Source organism: Phyllobates terribilis, unplaced genomic scaffold (genome assembly GCF_046119375.1).
Source record: "Phyllobates terribilis strain yellow unplaced genomic scaffold, ASM4611937v1 Scaffold_11__3_contigs__length_659146591, whole genome shotgun sequence".
Classification (NCBI taxonomy): Eukaryota; Metazoa; Chordata; class Amphibia; order Anura; family Dendrobatidae; genus Phyllobates; species Phyllobates terribilis.
In genome coordinates, this window is record NW_027362771.1 from 370,419,273 (window position 1) to 370,442,807 (window position 23,535).

Sequence of the window (23,535 nt, forward strand, 5' to 3'; positions counted from 1 at the left end):
CAGTAGTAAAGATAGGTTTGAGGATGCACAGTGATTATTTAGGGTATTTTGTTTCTGAGCCTGAGGCCATAGCCACGTGGCAGAGCGCTGTGCCCTACGTCTGTAAGGCAGCACACAGGTCATACTGCTTCCAAGTAGAAAGCAGTGTATGTATTGCTAGAGATACCTCCTTGGGTGTACTAGGTACAGAACTGTTTTTGCCTCTAGCAGTAAGGGTAGACAAGACTCTATCTTTGCATATATGACTTTTAATCGTGCATGCCACTATTTTTTGTTTCAGAGTCGTATGGAATCCACCAATATATCGATTGTGAAAAGCCATAAAAAGTGCATGTACCCTCCACCTATGCGGAGGTAGAAATATGACTACTCAAAATACATAGGTTGTAATCAAAGTGTTTCAATATATTCTGATAGCCACTGTAATAAGCCAATAATTACTTTTTGACTACAGGTTGTATAAATAGATAATGTGCCATACTTAACCTGACAAATGTTTTCTGTTCTGCAGTTATCAGATTCCTACTGGCAGTGGAAGAATGTACTGCAATCAGCTTATCACATCACTGTAGTGCCCAAGAGAATATTTTGGGTCCTTTTCTCAGGTACAGTTTTTCCTCAATTTAATGCTTTCCACAATCATGAGTGCATGAGAAGAAATAATCAACCTTTCATAAACTCTGGTTCCTATGTTTTACGTCTGTGTTGTGCCCTCGTCCCCCTGCCTCTTGTCCAACGCTGTTCTAATGAATATAAATAAGGTCTCATTCACACAGTATTATGATGTCAGTATTTTATCATCATTATATTTAAGCCAAAACAAGGATATTGTTCAAAAAAACAGATGAGGTGCAAATTTTTCTATTATACCATCTGTTGGTATTTTTCCGGCGTGCAAATACTGATATGTATATATATTGATCACAAACTGTATTGTGAATGAAGCCTTCAGCTTTTCCTACCTATACTGAATTTGTTTTATAAGCTTAGGCTTGAGAGAGAGGTGGGTCCACTGTGGTACAGGTAAGGACCAAGTGAGATTGTCTTGTCGTAAGAGGTGGGCTCTCACAATTTGATTTAAAAGTAATAACTATATCAGTATTACTCGGGACTACAGAACATAAGAAGGACTTGGGTATTCTGGTTACAAGTAAGCTGAGCAGCAGTACTCAATGTCAAGCAGCAGCCGCAAAAGCAAGCAAGATTTTGGGATCTATAAAAAGAGACATAAAATCCCACGATCCCAATGTAGTTATCCTTTTGTAAATCACTGGTGAGGCCACATCTGGAATATTGGATCCAGTTTTGGGCTCCACATTTTAAAAAGGATATTTGGAAGTTACAATCAGTTCAAAGGTGGGCAACTAGATTATTACAAGATATGGAAGGCCTCTCATATGATGAGAGGTTGAAACAGTTGGGTTTCTTTAGCTTAGAAAAAAGACGTCTCAGAGGGGATCTCATTTACATGTATAAATATATGTGTGGTCAAAGGACTAGTATGTGACATTCCTTCCAAAGATCAAAAGACTGACCGTCACATCCAAGCTGAAAGACAAATGTGAACGGGTCCAAGCTAAGAGAGCCACTCTATATGTAACTAACAAATTAAAGCTGCACTCTGAACGCTATAGTATGTAAACATTAAATATATGAAATTGGAATTGCATTACTGCTGTAGAAAATAAGTAAAATATGAATGTACTTATTGCAAAAATTGGCCATTTCATGTAAGCCCTACAGCCAGGGACAAGCCACACCCCTCTGCTGGGAGCCTGAACCTACATGATACCTCTCCTAGGCTAAAAGCCTACTATTATATGGGCAGGTAGGATCAAGCTCTATTTAAAACCGCCATAGGCTGATGGATGACATGCTCAGTCAGAAGGCATGTATAACAAATATCAAAAGACTGACCGCCACTTTCAAACAGAAAGACAAATGTAAAGAGGTGCAAGCTAAAAGAGCCACTCTATATGTAACTAACAAATCAAAGCTGCACTCTGAAGTGCAGCTTTAATTTGTTTATTCCTTACACCGGAAGAAGCAAGCAGGCGAAACGCGCGTCGGGGTGAAGGGGGACAGCGTCCTGCCCGGATCTCTGCACATTCTAATTTATGGCTCATCTTTTTGTTCAATCTGGATCAGGTATACGATTTTACTTATATCAATCATGATATTCTCTTCATATATTCCAAATGTTTATTTCATTATGATTGGTTAAACTAATCATGCTGCTCTAAATATTCACTGCATATACGGATTTCATATTAACTAAGCTGGTTTTCATGTATTGGGGCTTATTTCATTTCCTGAAGGGGTTTGCGTCCCCTCATTAATTTTACACCCCATGCAGGTCTTTTTAGCTAGGTTGTCCTAAATGTCAGTTTGCAGATGTAATTGCAGCACATATTGATATCTCATGACCATTACGATTAACTATTTCTATTGATTTTCTGAGCCTACTATATGTGATACTATTGTTATATTCTGGGCAGGAGCTTTTCCCCTTATACTGGGCACTCTGTTCCTCTATTTTAACTATATGTTGTATTTATTACTTAGTCTGGTTTGATATTTTAATTGATTGACTAAATAAAACCTTGTTTTTATATTAATGGATCTCTTTGATTTTTCTGCACTTAAACGCAGTGTGGATGTGGTGATTTACAGTACACAACATTGTAGGTTATAGATAATTTAATGACAAAATGTATAATTGGTGGAGAAAGGTAGAACTTGATGGACCCCAGTCTTTTTTTCACCTATGTAACTATGTAATGCAATTGACCCTACGACAAAAAGATATAAAATAGCATGTGCTCCTACTGACTTTGTGTTACACTTTAACCACAAGTTAGTTATTTGCTGCACTTAGTCTGGGATCCATGAGTGTAGCCAGACTTTGCAGCCAAAGATCACCACTTGCAGTGGTTTTGACATAATATTGTTTCTTTGCACACTGTATTCGCACACAGCAAAAGTTGCCAGTGACAAGTTCAATAACAAGTGTAAGGCTATGTGCCCACGATGCAGAAATGCTCAGGATTTTTCCTAAGCGTTTCTGCATCTCCCTGGCAGAAAAAATGCATGCGGATTGTACATGCGGATTGTACATGCGGATTGTACATGCGGATTGTACATGCATTTTTCCTGCCAGGGACATGTGGATGTGAAGCGTTCTTCACATGCATTTCCGCATACGGGTTGACAAGCGCTTTCCAGGCGATTTTAGCATCACTTGGAAAGTGCTTGACAACTTGGTCACACTATATAAATCCATGGAACCGGCATGGATTTATATAGTGTGACCTAAAGAATGGTTAAAAATAAAAAATAGCTATATACTTACCTTCTGATGGCCCCCGCAGTCTTGATTTCCTCCGTCCCGGCTGCCGGCAGCGGTAGACTGAAGGAGCTGCCGACGTCAGCGTCGCGTGACCCTTCACATGACTATGACGTCAGCGCAGGTCCTTCAGTCCATCGCGAACTGCCGGCAAGCACAGACAAGGAGACCGGGGGCCGCCAGAAGGTAAATATAATCTTTATTTTTTATTTTATTCTTTTTTTTTTACAGTTTCTATGGTACTCGGGTCCAGAGGAGAGTCTCCTCTCCTCTAGACCCGGGTACCATCCGCACATTGAAAGGCATGGAATGCGCATCTACATATACAGTGATGCGTAATCCATGCGATCTAATGCAAGTCAATGGCGGCGAAAACGCAGCACTTCCGCAAAATAATTGGTAGTGCTGCTTTTTTTTCAGCAATGATAATCTGCAGCGGAAATTTCCGCAGCATGTGCACAGGACATGCTTATTATCATTGGGGAACATAGCAGGCCTTCTACCATGCGTTTTTTAAGCGTTTCTGAAGCGTTTTTGCCGCTGCTGAAACGCTTAAAAAACGCATCGTGGGCACACGGCCTAAAGTAATTTCATTCATTGTATTACTATAAAAATCCAGTATTTTTATATAGGAACACATGCAGTATCTGATAAAAGCCACTTTTATATGTCAGTATTTTGTATCAGTATTCAATGTAGATTTTTATGTTCCTGACATCTAATATTCCTATTTTTTGTTTTACTTCCTACAAGAGACATGAATCATGGTCCATAAATGTACTCAATATCAAAGTTTATTTAAACAAAATAGAATAGACCAGGCAAAATACATAAACTACATAGTATAAAAACAGTCATCAGTAGCAAGGACACAGGTGTTTGTAGCTAAACGTCCACTAATAATATCGGGCGAGCGTGATGTTCATTCTTAATATATATAAAGATAATGCTGGTGTCTAAATATCTCACTAACCCCATTTGATAGCGTGAGCTGAAACAATATCATGATTATGACATGTCTCCCATAATAAGTCTAATTGCAATTCCCTTAAAGGGCCTGTTCATATAAACTGGGATCCTTTATCAAGTGTCACAGCTCAATCAGCCATCTAGGAACTAATCCATGTAACCCACTCAAAGGTCACATGTAAAAGCATACAGATCATGTTGTTATATGATCCAGTGAGGAAAACAGTAATCACAATTAAAGGAGGCCACCTTACCTATCATGAACCCAAGTGGACACGCACTACCAGCTGCCCTAACTCGTGTTTCGCGTGGGCTTCCTTGGGAGGCTGTGACACTGCATGATATAGGAAACCATCCAGCTGTCGGCAATTCCGCATATATAATGGGGCATCCGCGGCATACTATGCGCCGGATATGACTTTGCTTCCAGGGCTCAGAATGACCGAGCGGGTCAGGGGGAAATCCTCGTGACATCAACGACCCGTGCGTCATCATCGAGCGCTGTCGGCAACGTCCCGACGCTTATAGACAGGCGCATGTGCACACGCAGCACACCATCTTAACTGGGGAAGAGCGATAAGGGCAAGGTTCAGATGTATGCTGAACTTAGGTACATGCAATTTATAATAAAAACAAATAAAGAAATCCAAATGTGAGTTTGGCAAACATGTTATGTACATGAGAGAGATATAGAGCCCATGTGTTAAACAATACAAACGTCTATGAAAATCCATATAGTATATGTGAACCTAAAGTGCATTGTGCAAGAAAATGTATTAATAAATAAATATAAGGCTCAAAAAATGAGCATAAAAATAAATGATTAGTGAAAATAAACATATGAAATAAACCGCTCCACAGACAATAATATAACAATAATCATATTGCAGCAATGTGTCCATCGTTATGAGATCTCTTTCCTGGATATCAAGCTGAGGGTACAGGATGATGGTTTGATTTATACCAATCTCTACCGTAAGGAAATTTCAGTAAACGCACTGTTGCACGCCTCGTCTGCCGATATATGCTCTACCATTCGAGCTGGAAACTGGGATGGGCATGAAATTCATCTTTATGGTGGGTTTTTTCAAACCCGACGCACATGCCACAGATAAGATGCTTACAATTCAGTAAGTGGCGCCTCTTATTGCAATTGGCACAACCGCCTATGAAACCACTTTCATTAAAGGTGGTTTGCACGTTAATGACCAGGCCAATTTTTACAATTCTGACCACTGTCACTTTATAAGGTAATTACTCTGGAACGCTTCAACGGATCCCCCTGATTCTGAGACTGTTTTTTCGTGACATATTGTACTTCATGATTGTGGTAAAATTTCTTCAATATCACTTGCGTTTATTTGTGAAAATTGTGTGCAATTTTCAAAATTTGAATTTTTATGCCCTTAAATCAGAGAGATATGCCACACAAAAGAGTTAATAAATAACATTTCCCACATGTCTACTTTACATCAGCACAATTTTGGAACAATTTTTTTTTTTTTATTAGGGAGCTATAAGGGTTAAAAGTTGACCAGCGATTTCTCATTTTTCCAACAAAATTTATAAAACCATTTTTTTAGGGACCACATTTGAAGTGACTTTCAGCGGTCTTTATGACAGAAAATACCCAAAAGTGACACCATTCTAAAAAGTGCACCCCTCAAGGTGCTCAAAACCACATTCAAGAACTTTATTAACCCTTCAGGTGCTTCACAGGAATTTTTGGAATGTGGAAGAAAAAAATTAACAATTAACTTTTTTCACAAAAATGTTATTTTAAACCCAATTTTTTTTATTTTCGCAGGGGTAACAGGAAAAAATGGACCCCAAAATTTGTTGTGCAATTTCCCCTGAGCATGCAGATACCCCCATATGTGGGTAAAAACCCCTGTTTAGGCACACGGCAGGGTTTGGAAGTGAAGGAGAACCATTTGACTTTTTGATTGTAAAATTTGCTTAAATAATTAGCAGACACCATGTTGCGTTTGGAAAGCCCCTGATGTGCCTAAAAAGTGAAAACCCCCCACAAGTGACACCATTTTAGAAACTAGACCCCTCAGGGAACTTATCTAGATGTGTGGTGAGCACCCTGAACCCCCAAGTCCTTTACAGAAGTTTATAACATTGAGCCGTGAAAATAAAAATATGAAATTTTTTCCACAAAAATGATGTTTTAGCCCCAATTTTTTTATTTTCACAAGGGTAAGAGGAGAAAATGGACCCCAAAAACTCTTCTGCAATCTCTCCTGAGTGCGCTAATACCCCATATGTGGGGAAAATACAGTGTTTGGGCGCACGGCAGGGTTCAGGAGTGAAGGAGCACTGTGTGACTTTTTGAACGCAAAATTGGCTGGAATCGAGAGCGGATGCCATGTCGCGTTTCGAGAGCCCCTGATGTGCCTAAATATTGGAAACCCCCCACAAGTGACCCCATTTTGGAAACTACACCCCTCAAGGATTTTATCAAGTGATATAGTGAATACAGAGGTACGACACAGAATTTGATAACATTAGGTCATCATATTGAATAAGTTGTCTTTAGTCTTGAGCGGAAGTGCTCGCTACTTGAGTTTGCATCGGGTACTCGGGTATGCACCATGTATCACGGGTGCTTGAATTGACATGCTCGAGTCCCCACCCACATGTTTCATGGTTATTAGACACCCAAAAAAACCATGCGGGGATCGCTCGTGCATGGCAGGCAATCCCTGCGAGGATTTTTTGGCCCCGAAGCATATGGGGCGGAGACTCGAGCATGTCACCCGAGCACCCGATGCAAACTCAAGTAGCGAGCACTTGCGCCCAACACTAGTTGCCATATCGTCATATTTTTTTTTTTTACTTTTGAAAAAAATCCCAACCCTAACCCTAGCCCTAGCACAACCCTAACCCGAGAGTTTATTTTTTACGCCGTTCCTCGTGCGGTGTAAGTGATTAGACGACTTTATTCTTCGGGTCGGTGCGATTACAACGATACCAGATTCATATCGAGTTTTTATGACTGACAGCTGTCAGACACTAAAAGACGCATTTTTTGTAAAATCTACTTTTTGCATCGCATTATTTTGGCCAACAGAGTTATGTGATGGCTTGTTTTTTGCGGGATGAGTTGACTTTTTTATTGATGCCATTTTCGGGCACGTGACATTTTTTGATCGCTTTCTATTCCGTTTTTTGGGAGGCAGAATAAACAACAATTCAGGAATTGTTTTTTTTTTAATTGTTTTAGGCTGTTCCGCGTGTGGTAAAATTGATAAGGTAGCTTTATTCTTCGGGTCAGTACGTTTACAGCGGTACCACATTTATATAATTTTTCTATGTTTTTCCGCTTTTACACAATAAAAGCTATTTTGTAGGAAAAAATATTTTTTTGCATCGCTTTATTCTGAGAGCTATGACTTTTTTATTTTTCGGCTGATGGAGCTGTATGGCAGCTTGTTTTTTGCGGGACAACATGATGTTTTCAGTGGTACCATTTTTATTTATATTCGTCTTTTTGATCGCGTGTTATTCCATTTTTTTTTTGGCGGTACGGTGATAAAGCATTGTTTTTTGCTTTGTTTTTTGTTTATTTTTTTACCGTGTTCACTGAAGGGGCTAACTAGTGGGACAATTTTATAGGTCAGGTCATTCCGGACGTGGCGATACCAAATATGTGTACTTTTACAGCACAGGGAGAAGATCGTTTGGTCATACACTGCGCATGACCAAACTATCTTACTGCTGTGTGGTGACCCGGATGTTGTCATGACGACATCGGGTCGTCATGGCAACATCCAGGAAGCTGCGGCTGACAGCGCTGGAGGCCGGAAGAGGAGGTGAGTATCCCGATCACCTCCCCTTGCCACTGCAATGCTGCGATCGACTTCGATCGCAGCATTGCGGGGGTTAATGTGCCGGGAGTTGTGCAGGACCGCTCCCTGCACATAGTACCGGGTGTCAGCTGTGACAATCAGCTGACACCTGGCTGCGATCGCGCCCGCACAGCCTGTGTGCGGGTGCGATCGCCATGACGTACTATTGCGTATCAGGCTCTTAAAGCTCAGGGCGCAGGTACGGAATAGTACATCATGGGCTTTAAAGGGGTTAAAGCGTAAACGTTGTTATAAGTTTTATTTCATAAATTAATGATATACATGAAAATAAGAAACTTTGTAATATATCTCATCAGAGAGATCTGCTTCTTTCTCTGTCCATATTGATCTGTCATTATCAATCCTGAGGTAAAATCTGTATTCAGTGAAGACAGAATTTCCCATTACGGAGATAGGAGATGGCAGCTGCTACTGATGAGATTCTATGTAGATAGGAGGGTGAGGGAGGAGCGCTGCCTCTAGCTCCTCTCTCCTTCCATCTACATAGATTTGAATCTGTAGTAACCGTAGTGACGTTACTGCTGAAACAGGCATAAGAAAGGCAAAAGTTGCAAAATGTTTGCACACCTCCACATTGCGCAAACATTTTGCAACTTTTCAAAAGTTGCTTATTTTCATGTGTACTATTGATTGACGAAATAAAAATTAAAACGACAGTTACTCTTTAAGACTGGAATATACAATGCCATTCTTAATTAATCAGGTCCTTTATTTTTTACTGTTTGGCCCTCAATTTGGATATAGTCAGCATTATACTTCTTTAAAGTATTATTTTTATTTATTATTATAGCGCTATTTATTCCATGGCGCTTTACATGTGAGAAGGTGCATACATTGTAAATACAAGCACAATAATCTTGAACAATACAAGTCGGCGAAGTCAGCGACTGGTCCAGGAGGAGAGAGGACCCTGCCCGCGAGGGCCACAGTCTACAATGGATGGGTGAGGATACAATAGGTGGGGGTAGGGCTGGTCATGCAGCGGTATGATGGAGCGGTGGTTACTGCAGGTTGTAGGCTTGTCGGAAGGCTTGTCGGAAGAGGTAGGTCTTCAGGTTCCTTTTGAAGGTTTCCATGGTAGGCGAAAGTCTGATATGTTGGGGTACAGAGTTCCAGAGTAAGGGGGATGCACGGGAGAAATCTTGTATGCGATTGTGGGAAGAGGAGATAAGAGGGGAGTAGAGAAGGAGATCTTGTGAGGATTGCAGGTTGCGTGCATGTATGTACCGGGAGACTAGGCCACAGATGTATGGAGGAGACAGGTTGTGGATGGCTTTGTATGCCTAGGTTAGGGTTTTGAACTGGAGTCTTTGGGCAATGGGGAGCCAGTGAAGGGATTGACAGAGGGGAGAGGCCGAGGAATAGTGAGGGGACAGGTGGATTAGTCGGGCAGCAGAGTTTAGGATAGATTGGAGAGGTGCAAGGGTTTGGGTGCTTTGACTTTGCTTTTAGGGATACGCTTAGTTGCCCCATCGGAGCATACGTTTGAACTCCCTACCTAACGTGATTCAGACGTATGCGCCGACGGGGCCATAGACTGTAATGGTGCCGGCAGAGCGAACATGCGCTCTGTCGTGCACCATTTTCAGGAGTTCATCATTTTCAGTCTACGTCTGGGTGTCCGCATCCAGGAGGTGTACACTCCCAAAAATGATGGACATCAGAGCTCATGTTCGCTTTGCTGGCACCTGTATAGTCTATGGCCCCATTGGTGCATACGTTCGAATCCCATTTTGCGGAGGGTTTGAATGTAAGCCATAACAGGGCCACCGAGCATGTCCCTAAGCGCAATGTGAAAGCACCCTTAGAAGGGAGTATCTAAATGTACTGCAATGACTCATGATAAGTATCAGTGGTAATCTTCACCAAAGGCACGTACTCAGTTAGAGACAAGTATTACTGTACATACTTACCCTACAGTAGCGTGTGTCAGATAACAGAGATCTACCCATAAAGCTAGATTCAGTACTTTTCAACAATGGAAACATAATATCTACTGTATTGACTAGCTCGCCATTTCTGAAGAAAATCACTCACACATTGTCTGGATTACAATACATGTACGACAGCCTTGGCACAAGTTATCCTGGCATTGTTGTTGTCCAATTACTGCCAAAAACAATGTGGCTCAAAATGACATTTGCAGAATAATCTTCTCAGAGCTTTTAGCTTAGCATGAAATCTGCTGGGACGGACAAAAGGCATCTTTTTGTGTGAAGCCCAGGATTGTACTGTGCCCTGACTCCTGCCCCCTGCCACGTATAGTCCATGCCTAATTCCTAATGGGTAATTGTTATTTCCACCGCAAACGAAAGCCATTCAAATCCAGCAGCATTCTGATTTAAAGGAAAATATATCCAAATTAAAATGACATAACATTTGTATTCAGTGACATTCACTGTTACTTCATATTTTCTACATTCTAATATGGATATTTATATATCTTCGCTCTTCACCTCTGAGCTGTATGGTAGCTGATGATGATCTATTCAATTCCTACAGTGAATAGGACTGAAATCCTTCATTAATGTCTATTGTGAGAAGAACAAATCCATCTGCTTCATGTACATGATGAGTGCACTGCATAAAATGTGTTAAATGCCTTTAGATATTTCTACGAGTAATGTGTTTTCTTATAGTTCCTTTGGTTTTAAGCTTGAAGGTAGACAGAAGTCCTCCAAGTTCAACCTATAACCTAACATGTTGATGCAAAGGAAGGGAAAAACCCCATGGGGTAGACATTAATAGCTCCACATTAGTGGAAAAATTCCATCCCTCAACGTACGGAAATCAGACTAGTTCCCTGGATCAACGTTTTCTTGTTTTGTGTATGAAAGTTATTTCCGATACTTTGTTTCAATCCTGAATCAGTTATTCATAACACTAATCTATTCTTATAGCATCCATATTCAGTGACATTAGTCCCTTCACCATTAACCAGCAGATCCACATATCAATAAATACCTTTTTTTTGCTAATGCAACATAAAAATCCACCCGCATCACATATGTCATAGGCAGGAGAACCTAAAATATTGGTTATCTATTTCATCCAGCAGCATTTCAGTTCACGTAAACTTTTGGAGTAAAACTATTAAATATGGAAATACCTATAGGATATATTCATTCTGCATTGTCTACCGTTTTTTGAGCAGATCGTCTAATAAAAATGCTGGAAAAAGTGTTCACAATATGCAATTTATATGGGAAAATGATTTGCCTTTCCATTTTTTTTAGCATTTTATAGCTGTTTTTGGCTGCAAAAAAAATTCTAGCATTTTATTCATTGATTTATGGATTTCAAAAACACCTCTGGAAAAACGCCAATAAAGACTCCCAAAAATAGCTGGTGGAAAAATATGTTGAAAAGGCAGTCAAGAAATGATCCATCCAAAAATGCATAAAAAAGGCTCTTTAGGTGTACATAACTGCAGAGGAAAGGAACAATTATAGAAGTGTCTTTTGCTTGAAAAACAGATGTTTTTGACTGCCAGAAAAAAAGACAGACTGTGAACCTACCCTTAGGGTGTCAAACAATATGGCTAGGCTTCCCTTCACGTGGAATAAGCATTTTGTGTGCTATCCAAGTCCTATATCTAAATTTCTTGACAAAGACAGAGTGACTTGTTGGAGCCCACCTTGGCATATGGACATCATAGCGGTCGCTGATTGCTAACATTTCTGATTTCTAAAGTGGTTTGTATAACCTCTTTAAAGGGGTATTCCCATCTCCAAGATCCTATCCTAATATTTAGTGGTGTACTAATTCTAATATTCGCAAATACCTCCCATTAGAAATGTAGTATAGTTCTTCTGATTCGCTATGTCCCATGTGTAAGGCATTGCAGTAGCTTAGGCATCCATGCTTGCAACCACTAACAGCTAACGAGCTAACTAATTGCCACTATATGAGTGGTCATAACCATAGATAACTAGGCTACTGCAATGCCCTGCACATGGGGTAAGCAACATAGTGAATCAGAAGAACTATACTACATTTCTAATGGGAGTTGTTTGCTAATATTATTATTATTACACCTATTACATATTGGGATAGGATCTTGGAGATGGGAATACCCCTTTAAGCCTTGTCTTAATATGTACAGGGTATAAAATATAAGATTAGGTAAAATGAAACTGATATTCTGCTGTTTTTTGTTCTCTCTTTCCCACCCATACTGGAGAAGTTTCCTTACATTGCTTTTGTAATATCCCCAAGTTTAAACATCAGCCGTCCTCAAAATTTTTGTTAGAAAACCCAATTATTATTTACATTTCAAAATGTTATTTTGCTGTAATTCCTTTTGATACATGTTTACTATACTTAAATGTATTGTATAAAAAGACTTGAGTTTATCACAGCAATACAATGAGAGCGATTATAAGTAGCCATTTCCATGAGTACTAAATAGCTGAATCATCAATCCGCCTTCTTTATTTTTTCTGTTTTGGGCTCAATAAAGGTCCCATTTGAGTTTGTGTGACGAACATTGTTCCTTAGTATAATATGGTGTCATACATCTGACAGAATAAAAAGGAAAATAATTTATGTTCATTGCAACAGTAATACTGTTTAGGAAATAGTTTGCGAGCTGCACCAGCTTTAATTTCTATATCTTTATATTTTTCTTATTATGAGCTTGTTTTGTGTGCTCTCTTGGCGGCTCGTCACTTCTCTTTAGACCCAGCGAGGGAGTGCAATGTCAGTGCACATTGGAAGGAATATAGCAGTTAGCGCATACTGAGCATGTGACCGAATTAACAACCAGCACATGCTCAGTAGAGAAGGGACTAGACCAGCCCCTGAATCGGATGTCACTGATGATGTCCTATTGTATGGTGGTGACAGAAGCACGGGCTGTGACTGCAGCGCCAGCCCCCTGATGACTTGTTTGAGAATCCCCAGGGGATGATGGGATACTCAAACAAAATGTCTCAGTGAACATACAGTTATTTTTGTAAGTTTCCATGAATTTTTGTCATGATTCCACCTCTCAGTGTGTCTTGACAGTCATCCAATCTATTGCAGGGGCGTGCTGAGCTATCGGTATTTTGATTGACAGCTCAGCTGTCCAATCCGAGACTTGAAGGGAGGTGCCGAGCTTCCTTCAGGTGTTCCGTGTTCCAAGTGATTACCCAGCTACTTAACTGTCAGTACCTAATAGCTGTAGCTATCACAGCTTTCAGCTTAGTGTGGTGTGTTCTCTGTTCTTTGTGCTCTTAATTCAGACATTCTATCTAATCTGTGTGAGGCTCTATTCCTTCTTGTCTAAATTGTCGGGTACCGGTGTATGCCGCTGCTGAATTTGCCGGCCGGCTTTTTTAAAGAGTGTCTTCTGAGCAGTTTGTCAGCTTTTGGACACCTTTGAAGGTGTTTTCTATGTGTTTCTATGTGTTTTTGTTTTCCTGCCATTGGTTTTAACGGTGTTCGACTGTGTTCTAAGGTGTTCGACGAACAGTTTCTCGAACATCCCGGTGTTCAACGAACCGAACCGAACCCGAACACTACGGGGGTGGCTCAACACTACATATTATGTTTATGATATTGACTATGGTAGTAACTTTAATATTGTGTTTTAGACAAAGTTGGATCCTAAGAGGATATATATTAAATTTAGATGTTGCTACTGTTATATTTTACTTGCTTTTATTTGACAACTTATATAATCTTTATACTTTATTTCAAGAGATGCTAGCAAACATTGAAAGAGTTATTCCCATCTTTATAAATGGGTAGTCACCTGGCACTTGTATATACAGGCAATTTTTCTATGTATTGCTTATTAAAAATTTCAGCCGTTCTTGTTTTATTAATACTTTTCTTTTGCCTATAGCTCATTATCTTGGAAACTGACTACTGCTGCTAGACAGCAGAACATGTACAGCGCTTACAAATTCTGTTCTATTGAGCATGTAAACACTGCTTTGAATCTGGCCAAGAAAGTTTGAGCGCCGTTACCTCCTAATTATGAACAGTTTTAGTGCAGAACTTACAAGCCAGACAGCAGCGGTGGTCGGTCTGCTAGGACAGTGGTCCCCAACCTTTTTTGCACCAGGGACCGGCTTGAAGCAAGATCATTTTTCCATGGCCCAGCAAGGAGGGGGTGGGGTGGGCGGGGCTTTGGTCATATGGGGGCGGGGTAATGGAGGGATTTGGAGTTTAGTGCATACTTATCATATAGTGTAGACCAGGTCCCCGCCAGGAGCTATGCCAGGAGCCCCACATAATGTGCTGTGCCAGGAGCCGCATCACTGAGGCCCCATCACGCCCTGCAGCAGGACAGGGCAGCTGTCCTGACAGCTGCTGTTCAACTGCATTTACTTCATCCCAGGGGCGGACACAGACTGTAGTGGGCCCCTGTGCAAGAAATTTTTGGGCCCCCCCCCCGCCCTTCATAAGGCAACAAAGTTATGTAAACATAACCCCCCCATGTGCATCTCTCACCCCCCCATGTGCAGCTCACCCCCCGTGCATCTCTCATCCCCCTCCGTGCATCTCTCATCCCCCCCGTGCATCTCTCATCCCCCCCGTGCATCTCTCATCCCCCCTCCCCCCCATGTGCATCGCTCATCTCTCCCCTCCCCCCCATGTGCATCTCTCATCTCTCCCCTCCCCCCCATGTGCATCTCTCATCTCTCCCCTCCCCCCCATGTGCATCTCTCATCTCTCCCCTCCCCCATGTGCATCTCTCATCTCTCCCCTCCCCCCATGTGCATCTCTCATTCCCCCCACTCCTAGTTAATTGTATTTAAAAAAAAAAAAAAAACTTGTTATACTTACCCCCATGCGATCCCTGCAAAATCCTGGCGCTCGTCCAAATCGCTGACACCAGGTTCTCCTGCCTTCCGGTCATGTGACGGCGCCGTCACATGACCGGAAGTCAGAGGAATTATGAGATGTCCTGGACCCGGCGCTTTGCATGGGGCCGGGGGCCCCATGAGGAGAGAGACGCACAAGAGGGGGGCTCCGAGGGGGCTCCTACCGGCCGGGCCCCATACTGGAGTCAGGGCAGTCATGCCCTGATGGCGGCCCTGCTGGAGGCTGGAGGGGCCCCCTCTCCCTCGGGGCCCCCATTCAATGAACCGGCTGCACGGGCGGTAGTTCCGCCCCTGCTTCATCCTGCTTCAGGACCTGTGGTGACATCACAGTTATGTACCTTGATGTCATCACAGGTCCTCTACAGGTCTACCCTGCAGGAGTCTAGAACAGCGGGCAGCATCCACCCCACACAGTGTGCTCTGAGCCACCGCAGACCAGAGCACACTGTCAATGTTTAGTGATTGTCTGTGGCGGTGCCGCGGACAGGCTGAAAAACCCCAACGGCCCGGTCCTGGTCCGCGGACCGGCGGTTGGGGACCTCTGTGCTAGGACACAAGCTGTAAACCAAAGGCAAAGAATTAAGTATTTCAGATCAAACTGTTCACGTGTTATTATAAATGCACAGTAAAACATACAAATACGACACAAAGAAAATACATGTATAAACGCATAGTACAAGTCATCATTATTAACACATGGTTTAAAAAAGATCACACCACCTGCAATTTAACTCCTTAACGACATGTGCCGTACGTGGCGATTAGATGATCACAGCTTCTAGTCTACCATGGAGACTATTGAAGAATGTAAAAAGTAAAAATAAAAAAGTAAAAAAAAAATGTTTTTAAAAATATAAAAAAAAAAAATATATAAAAGTTTAAATCACCCCCCTTTCACCCCATTCAAAATAAAACAATAAAAAAAATCAAATTAACACATATTTGGTATCGCCACGTTCAGAATTGCCTGATCTATCAATATATGAAAAGAATTAAAAAGCAAGAATTATGTTTTTTTGGTCACTGAACATTGCAACAAAATGCAATAACGGGCGATCAAAACATTTTATCTACCCCAAAATGGTATCAATAAGAACATGACCTAGAGAATCATAAAAGCAGGTCACTTTTAGCATTTAGTGAACATGATAAAAGAAAAACCCAAAAACAATTGTGGAATTGCACTTTTTTTGCAATTTCACCGCACTTGGAATTTTTTTCCTGTTTTCCAGTACAGGATACGGTAAAACCAATGGTGTCGTTCAAAAATACAACTTGTCCTGCAAAAAATAAGTCCTCATATGGCCATGTTGACTGAAAAATGAAAAAATTATGGCTCTGGGAATAAGGGGAGCAAAAAACAAATGCGCAAAAATGGAATATGGCCCGGGGGTGAAGGAGTTAAAAACTTTGGGAGGAATGCTTTTTTATCTTCTTAACATTTTGCAATCATCATATTATATAGCACTGTGTACTTATAATTGCTCATTTTTCCTTGAATTTGTTAATTCTTCAGATTTTTATTAGGTCTATGACATCATGTGATTAAAAACTGACTAGCTGAGCCTTTCTAACCTCTATGTAGAAACAGGAGGTCAATTTTCTCTGTACAAGTCATGAGTCACTGCAAAAGTCCCTGGCAGGAGGAGGGAGGAGGGAGCAGCTGGGTCAGGAGGTGAAGAAGAGAATGTGTCATGCAGGGATAAGAAATGTCCTGTTTCTATATAGAGCAGAGAAAAGAGAAGAATTGATTATAAAGGCAAAATTAGCAATTGTAAGTGCACAGTGCTATGTAATATGATTACAATTTATTAAGAGGATAAAAACTTTGATGAGAGTGCTTCTTTAAAGGGATGAGAAATTGTAAGATTTCATCTTTTTTTGTAAATCCTTTTGTAAATTGCTTTCCAAAATTCATATCTAGGTATTTCTATCCATGGCAAATTTGTTGATCATTTCCACTATTCATAAAGTCTATGTAGTGCCATGCAGTAACCCTCCCACCGCCCATTGTATGACCCCATTTTCACATTGAGTCACAATGGATGCAGCGAATTAAAATTCCCTTTACTCCTTTATTACAGTTTGGTGCTCTACTGAGCACAATTATTGAAAATTATTCCTAATGCATAGTGAAGTGTTTCTATATTCCTGATTTCGGTAAGGCCAGCTGAGGAAATACTGAATTAATGAGAACACATTAAGCATTGTACAGCTTGTCAACCTGTATGTAGCTTCTAATTGTTCTTCCAGTGGTGGAACTAAATAAGTTAATAGGAGTCTGCCCGTTCACGTTTTTAAATTAATTTCTGGACCTTTTCCGGCTTTGCATTATTTAATATTTTAATTGACTAATCAATCTTTACAGTACGGTATCTGGCGAGTGGAGGTTCTGATAAGAGCGGTGCAGAGAAGCTATTAAAGCTGCTTCTCCATTGTTCTGCGCTGTGTGATCCGGAAAGTAATTGTAACTCTAAATAACTGACTAAAAGGGTTTGCTTCTTTTAATGGCAAAAACAAAGCCAAATATTTGACAGATACTTGTATGGGTGAGTGTCGCTTTTTTATGTTTTTTTTTTTACTCTTTATAGGTCTAAAATTTTGTGTTGCATGATTTCACCTTTATTAGATTTATCTGATACAGACCTACAAATATTAAAAGGTATTCAGTTCAAATAGACTTAAAAAATGAAACAGTCTTCATTAAGCTCAATGGCTCCCCCTAGTGATGCATAGAGGTAGTCAGAATTGTGTAATTTAGTTCTATGACTGTGAAAAGTGAAGCAGAATCTGGCTATCATTATAGGCATTATACACCTCATTATAGGCATTATGAAATTTATCAGCTCAGATTTTTGGGCCTGTTTATATGTGGCGTCCACATTTTCACATTTGCCTAATAAGTAGATAGTCTTGATGATAGATTACTTTTAAGTTTTATCGGTGTCAAACAAACCTATTTTAGCTATGAGAAATTCCTGCAAAGGGAATCTGCCATCAGAAAATGTCCTAATGTTTAAAACATGTTTTTATATTAAAGGGAATCTGTCAGCAAGTTTTTGATACCTCATCTTAGAGCTGCCTAATGTAGGCAAAGAGACCCTGAATCTAACGATATATCACTTAGATTACTGGGTGCAGCACTTGTGACACAATCAGAGTTTTTATATGTAGAATGCAGCAGAGCTGAGAAAGCTAACCCCGCCCACACCAGGCTGTCTGTGTACATAGCTGTAGAGAGTGTGCTGCTTATCAGAGGAGAGGACGTGGTCCGACTAGCAGTTGCGTGCACATCAGACCTGGCAATGATAATACCCTAGTTATAAAACCTTCATTGTAAGTAAAAAACAGCACACAGCTTGATAAGTGACACATGGTTGAATTCAGTATATTAACCCCTTTAAAGCCCATGACGTACTAATACGCGTCTGTGCCCTGGGCTTTAAGAGCCTGACCCGTATTAGTACGTCAGGCTGTGCGGGCGCGATCGCCGCCGGGTGTCAGCTGATTGTCACAGCTGACACCCGGTACTATGTGCAGGGAGCAGTCCCGCACCGCTCCCGGCACATTAACTCCCGCAATGCTGCGATCGAAGTCGATCGCAGCATTGCGGTGGCTAAGGGGAAGTGATCGGTATGCTCACCTCCTCTTCCGGCCTCCTGCGCTGTCTCCCGCGCTTCCCGGGTGTTGCCATGACGACCCGATGTCGTCATGACAACATCCGGGTCACCAGACAGCAGGAAGATGGTTTGGTCATGCGCAGTGCACGACCAAACAATCTTATCACTGTGCAGCGCTGACTGCCTGCATAGCACAGGGATGGTGCTCCATCCCTATGCTGTTCAGGCGATCAGAATGAAAAAAGTGAAAGTCCCACAGTGGGACAAAGTAAAATAGTAAAAAAACTCCCAGAAAGTGAAAAAAAAAATAAAAAAAAAATTGTAAAAATATAAAAAAAAAATAAATAAAAATAATCCACAAAAAATAAAAATATAATGTACCCATCAATAAATATTATTATGAAAAAAAACAAACAAACAATAAAAGTACACATATTTGGTATCGCCGCGTCCGTAACGACCTGACCTATAAAACTGTTCCACTAGTTAACCCCTTCAACACGGTAAATAAATGAAGCAAAAAACAATGCTTTATCATACCGCCAAACAAAAAATGGAATAACACGTGATCAAAAAGACGAATATAAATAAAAATGGTACCGCTGAAAACATCATCTTGTCCCGCAAAAAACAAGCCGCCATACACCTCCATCATCCGAAAAATCAAAAAGTTATTGGTCTAAGAATAAAGCGATGCAAAAAAATAATTTTTTCTATAAAATAGCTTTTATTGTGTAAAAGCGCCAAAACATAGAAAAACTATATAAATGTGGTACCGCTGTAAACGTACTGACCCAAAGAATAAAGCTACCTTATCAATTTTACCACACGTGGAGTAGAGTAAAAAAACACAATTCCTGAATTGTTGGTTTTTGTGTATTCTGCCTCCCAAAAGCTGAATAGAAAGCGATCAAAAAATGTCAAATGCCTGAAAATGGCACCAATAAAAACGTCAACTCATCCCGCAAAAAACAAGCCATCACATGACTCTGTCGGCCAAAATATGGAAAAATTATAGCTCTCAAAATATGGCGATGCAAAAACTAGATTTTACAAAATATGTGTCTTTTAGTGTGTGACAGCTGTCAATCATAAAAACTCGATATGATTCTGGTATCGCTGTAATCGCACCGACCCAAAGTATAAAGTCGTCTAATCACTTATACCGCACCAGGAACAACGTAAAAAATAAACGCTAGGGCTGGGGTTGTGCTAATGTTAGGGTTGGGGTTGTTTTTTTTTTCAAAAGTAAAAAAAAAAAAAAAAAAAAAGATGACGATATGGCAACTAGTGTTGAACGCAAGTGCTCGCTACTTGAGTTTGCATCGGGTGCATCGGGTGCTCGGGTATGCACTGAGTATCGCGGGTGCTCGAGTCTCCGCCCCATATGCTTCGCTACGAAAAAAACCTCGCGGGGATTGCCTGCCATGCACGAGCGATCCCCGCATGTTTTTTTGGGGGTGTCTAATAACCGTGAAACATGCGGGCGGGGACTCGACCATTTCACTTGAGCAGCCGTGATACATGGTGCATACCTGAGTACCAGATGCAAACTCAAGTAGCGAGTACTTGCGCTCAAGAGTAATGACAACTTATTCAATATGATGACCTAATGTTATCAAATTCTGTGTCGTACCTCTGGGTTCAAAATGTTCACTATACCCCTTAATAAAATCCTTGAGGGGTATAGTTTCCAAAATGGGGTCACTTGTGCGGGAGCTCCACTGTTTAGGCACATCAGGGGCTCTCCAAACGCGACATGGTGTCCGCTAACAAATTGAATGGAAAATCGTCTCAAATTGTTAGCGGACACCATGTTGCGTTTGGAGAGCCCCTGTGTGCCTAAACATTGGAGCTCCGCCACAAGTGACCCCATTTTGGAAACTAGACCACCCAAGGCACCTATCTAGATGCATAGTGAGCACTTGGAACCCCCAAGTGCTTCACAAATTGATTTATAAAAATGAAAGTGTTTTTTTTACCACTTTTTCATTTTTACGAATCAATTTGTGAAGCAGCTAGGGGTTCCAAGTTCTCACTATGCATCTAGATAGGTCCCTTGGGGGTCTAGTTTCCAAAATGGGGTCACTTGTGGGGGGTTTCCACTGTTTAGGCACATCAGGGGCTCTCCAAACGCAACATGGCGTCCGCTAATTATTCAAGCAAATTTTACAATCAAAAAGTCAAATGGCGCTCCTTCCCTTCCGAGCCCTGCCGTGCGCCCAAACAGTGTTTTTTCCCCACATATAGGGTATATTCATGCCCAGGGGAAATTGCCCAACAAATTTTGGGGTCAATTTTTTCTTGTTACCCCTGCGAAAATAAAAAAAAATTGGGTCTAAAGTAACATTTTTGTGAAAAAAGTTAAATATTCATTTTTTTGTTCCACATTCCAAACATTCCTGTGAAGCACCTGAAGGGTTAATAAAGTTCTTGAATGTGGTTTTGGGCACCTTGAGGGGTGCAGTTTTTAGAATGGTGTCACTTTTGGGTATTTTCTGTCATAAAGGCCCCTCAAAGTGACTTCAAATGTGATGTGGTCCCTAAAAAAATGGTTTTGTAAATTTTGTTGGAAAAATGAGAAATCGCTGGTCAACTTTTAACCCTTATAGCTCTCTAATAAAAAAAAATTTTGTTTCCAAAATTGTGCTGATGTAAAGTAAACATGTGGGAAATGTTATTTATAAGTATTTTGTGTGACATATCTCTCTGATTTAAGGGCATAAAAATTCAAATTTTGAAAATTGCAAAATTTTCAAAATTTTTGCCAAATTTCCATTTTTTTCACAAATAAACGCAAATGATATCGAAGAAATTTTACCACTATCATGAAGTACAATATGTCACGAAAAAACAATCTCAGAATCAGGGGGATCCGTTGAAGCGTTCCAGAGTAATTACCTCATAAAGTGACAGTGGTCAGAATTGTAAAAATTGGCCTGGTCATTAACGTGCAAACCACCCTCGAGGGTAAAGGGGTTAACCCCTACCTCATGCTGACCTCAGATTACATAGCAAAAACCTGCCAACAGATTCCTTTCAATTATATTTCTGAATGCATGGCAGTACCTTTTCTGTAGCAATCACTTTTTCGTAGGCAACTCATTATCATCATATATCTCATATAGTATATAAAACACAGGGTCACACAATTCAGTATAAATAATGGTCCCTGCTCATCTCCTCTGTCTCCTTGCACAGTGACCTCTGCACAGGTCACAGAGCATGCCTAGAAAACTCTCCTATATAAATCAATCAGCATCTCCAGTTTATAGCTTCCTTCCATGTGGATGTTGTACAGCATATCATTACTCCTAACAGAAGTTAAGGCAAGATGGCTACCCTCATAATTGTGTATATAAAATAGAATAAAAAAAATCAACAATCATTAAAATAAAAGAAAAATATGTATCAGTATCTGGTTTCAATTAGCAAAAAAAATAGGTGATACATTCCCTTTAACTTTAGACTTTTGTTAACTTCCTTAAAGGGGGTTTTCCCACAAACAAAGTTTTGTCTGTATGCTCTTTTTCTTTTATCTCCTGCCCAGGAGCTATGGTATGATCAGACCTGTATGGTCAGACATTACACAGTACACAGCAGGGGCACATTTATAAGATTATCTCAGCACAGGAACAATTTTTTTAAAACACATCCAAGTGTGGAACTTATTTCTATTCCAAGATCTATTAATTAAAATGTTGATTAAAATTAACTTTGTTCATGGGAAAACTCCTTAAAGAAAAGGAATTTTGGTGTTACTTACATTTTTATTAAAAAGTTCTAAGGAGATTTTTAGCTAGCCTGGAAGAGCAAGTGTGATCCTGAAATGTCAATGCACATATCAGTTGCATTTCAATTCTACTGCTCATTGATAATCCCAAAAGGCCTAAATGGAAGGTTTCGGGTTTGTAAGCGGTTTTGTCATGCTTACAATTTTCATTGTCTTCTTTTATAAAGATGCCATGTTTCAATGTATCAATAGCGTCTATTGTGAGCGGCAGACAGTGAATTTGAATATCACTTAGTGCTGGTACCACTGGGATCCATCGTGCATATCTACAATACGTGAATTGTCTAGAATAAGAACTCTTTTAACGTTTCATTCTCTTATTATGGGATTTTGCGTGTTGAATTAGTCAATTTAGTCACTGTCTTTTACTTCTTTTCCCCCCAGAGAACTGATTTTCAGTTCCCTGTTGCTCAGGAGGATTGTATTGGCTCTATGTGGCGGAGCACTATGCCGTGTGAGCTACCATTGTCTGGTATATGCTGCCACTACATGTAATGTAGGGGGTAAAGGATGCATATTGGGTATTTTTTTTGCTATTTTTATGTAATATTCTGAAAAACCTTAGAAAAACACTGTTACAATTATGTCACTGATGCCTCACCCTTAAAGGATGTATAGCACTGTTAGGGTATGACAACACAAGTCTTTTTGATGAGTCTTTAGACAGAAACTGAATGGAAACTCCAAGTTTTTGAGCGGTTTTGAGATTTTGAGAGTTTCCATTCAGTTTCTAGTCCAAAAACTCCACAAAAAGAGTCAATGTGCACATACTTGTAAGCTGATTTAACTCTCAGCTTTTTGGAGTTTTTGTGTTTTTTTTTTTGTATTTTTATTGTCCAAAAATGCTGCAGCAAGATGTTATGTCAAAGTTGTTATGTCACTACACCAAACATTACAAGCATTTTGTGTCATTTCCTGGATCACCAGCATTGCTCAGGTTTTGATGTTTTTGTGCCCATTTTTGCATATGCCTCTCTGTAGGAAAGACATTGTATGCTGAGGGTATTTTTGGTCCTTAACGGGGTATTCCCATCTTGGACATTTATGGCAAATGTACAGACTCCAACTCTGAGACTCACATTGACCACCAGAACAGGGACCAGAACAGGGA

At 40.4% G+C, this 23,535-nt stretch overlaps 1 protein-coding gene across 2 annotated transcripts in view; it reads left to right on the top strand.

Moving 5' to 3' along the window:
• Positions 1 to 23,535, top strand: part of APBA2 (amyloid beta precursor protein binding family A member 2) — a 699,615-nt gene that overhangs the window by 89,832 nt on the left and 586,248 nt on the right. For both annotated transcript variants that reach the window (XM_073652927.1, XM_073652928.1), the window contains exon 2: positions 512 to 605. The gene's annotated coding sequence lies outside the window, so the exon portion shown is untranslated. The remainder of the gene's footprint in view (positions 1 to 511; positions 606 to 23,535) is intronic.